Source organism: Zingiber officinale, chromosome 4A (genome assembly GCF_018446385.1).
Source record: "Zingiber officinale cultivar Zhangliang chromosome 4A, Zo_v1.1, whole genome shotgun sequence".
NCBI classification, from domain to species: Eukaryota; Viridiplantae; Streptophyta; class Magnoliopsida; order Zingiberales; family Zingiberaceae; genus Zingiber; species Zingiber officinale.
Window position 1 is genome coordinate 153,521,534 of NC_055992.1, and position 2,759 is coordinate 153,524,292.

Below are 2,759 nucleotides of genomic sequence, written 5' to 3' on the forward strand. Positions count from 1 at the left end.
CTGGATTCAACAGCACTCTTCCCAATGGACTATTCATCCAGACGATGATGGTATGAGCCAAGAAATAGGGACGGAGGTGCCGAGCGGCGAGGACCAAAGCGAAAGCCAGCTTCTCGAGCCCGGTGTAGCGAGATTCAGCATCTTTTAAAATATGGCTCAGAAAATATACAGGCTCTTCTCCGCTCGCCCTTACAAGTGCCGAGCCGACTGCTTGCTCAGTTGAAGATAAATAGATACAAAGTGGCTCACCCATAGTTGGCTTGGCTAGCACAGTCAGAGAGTTCAAGTATGCCTTCAGATCTTCGAACGCCCGATCGCATTCTTCGTCCCAGTGAAACTTAGTTGCTTTGCGCAAGATTTTGAAAAAAGGCAGGCTCCGATCGGCGGTCTTGGAGATGAATCTGGACAGAGCAGTTATCCAACCGGTCAAACGCTGCACTTCCCTCAAATTTCTTGGGGGCGGCATATCTTGTAATGTTTTCACTTTGCTGGGATTTACCTCGATGCCCCACTCAGTCACTATGTATCCCAAGAAACGTCCACCTTTTGCTCCGAACAGGCACTTCTGAGGGTTTAGCTTGACTCCATATTTCCGTAGCGTTCGGAAAGTTTCCTCCATGTCTTCGAAGAGATCGGCCGCTCGGACGGACTTGATGAGAATGTCGTCCACGTATACTTCCAGATTTCGCCCGATCTGCTCCTTGAACACTTTGTTCATCAGACGCTGATATGTGGCTCCCGCGTTCTTCAATCCGAATGACATCACATTATAGCAATAGGTGCCGTCGGCTGTAACGAAGCTGACTTTTTCTTGATCTTCTCGGGCGAGCGGCACTTGATGATAGCCTTGGTAAGCGTCGAGCATACATATCAACTCGTAGCCAGATGTGGAGTCCACCAGTTGATCGATCCGAGGCAGAGGATAAAAGTCTTTCGGGCAAGCTTTGTTGAGATCCCGAAAATCTATGCATACTCTCCACTTGTTGCCCGGCTTGGAGACTAATACTACGTTCGCCAGCCAGCTCAGGAACTGAACCTCACGTATATGGCCGACCTCCAGAAGCTTCTCAACCTCCGCCCGGATGATGGTATTCTGTTCAGCGCTGAAATCCCTTTTTCTCTGCTTCACCGGCCAAGCGTCCGGTCGGACATGTAGCTCGTGCTGCGCTATGCTCGGCGAAATTCCGGGCAGCTCGTGCGTCGACCAGATGAAGACATCACAGTTTTTCTGGAGGCATTTGATTACTTCCTCTTTTTGGCTTGCCTCCAGATCGGCCTCAATGAATGTTGTGGCCTCCGATCGGGTCGGGTGAATCTGCACTTCCTCTTTTTCTTCATAAACTAAAGAGGGAGGTTTTTCGGTTATAGCGTTCACCTCAATCCGTGGCGTCTTCCGAGCGGAATTGGTTTCTGCTCGGACCATCTCGACGTAGCATCGCCGAGTTGCTAGTTGATCTCCTCGTACTTCTCTCACTTTGTCTTCGACTGGGAACTTGATCTTCTGGTGGAAGGTGGAGACGGCCGCTCGGAATTCACTGAGAGCCGGTCGTCCCAATATGACATTGTACGCTGACGGGGAGTCCACCACAACGAAATTTGCTGTCCGCGTCCTCCTGAGTGGCTCCTCTCCCAGTGAGATAGCTAGTCGGATCTGTCCGACCGGCTGAACTTCGTTGCCCGTAAACCCATAGAGGGGGGTCGTCATGGGCAGCAGCTCGGCCCGATCAATTTGTAGTTGGTCGAAGGCCTTTTTGAATATGATATTGACCGAGCTTCCTGTGTCAATAAATACGTGGTGAATAGTGTAATTGACTATTACCGCTTTGATGAGGAGAGCATCGTCATGCGGTACTTCGACTCCCTTCAAGTCCTTGGGCCCGAAGCTGATTTCGGGTCCGCTCGCCCGTTCCTTGCTACAGCCGACCGCATGAATCTGGAGCTGCCTTACGCTTGCTTTCCTTGCTCGGTTGGAGTCTCCTCCGGTCGCCCCGCCAGCTATGATGTTGATTTCACCTCGGGAAGTGTTGTTTCTATTCTCTTCTTCCCGAGCGGACGGTCGGGGCCGCTCCCTAGACATCCGGGGATTCTCATGCCTCGGAGTGTGATGTCGCTCGGGAGTCTGCTGTTGTCGCCTGTCAGCTACTGTCCGATCGGCTTCATGAGGCCTTTGTCGCCTGTCGGATGATGGCGATCGGCGGTGGCCACTCCGGGGCACGGGATGACCGATCAAGGGAAGACTCCGGCAATCCCTTGTGTTGTGCGTGTCCGTCCGGTGGAATGAGCAAAACATAGGGGCCCATACATTTTTCTTCGGTCTGGGCCGCTCTGCAGCTACTTCTTGTACATGGGACCTAGCATGGGGGGAGCGGATTGCTTCGGCCCTCGGTCCTCTTGGCGGCTGATGAGCGGTGTGCGGCTTCCGCTCGGCAGGGGGAGCCCGCTCGGTTGGAGTTTCCTTTCTTCGAGCAGCTTGGGCTTCCTCCACGTTGATGTACTCGTTGGCTCGGTGTAGCATATGATCGTAGTCTCGGGGCGGCTTCAGGATGAGCGAGCGAAATAAATCCCCGTCCACGAGGCCTTGTGTGAAGACATTCATCATAGTCTCTGAGGTGGTCGTAGGGATATCCATGGTCACCTTGTTGAACCGCTGGATATAGGCTCGGTGCGATTCGCGGGCTTCTTGTTTGATGGCGAACAGACTGACACTAGTCTTCTGATAGCGCCAACTGCTAGCAAAGTGGTGAAGGAAGGCCGTTCGG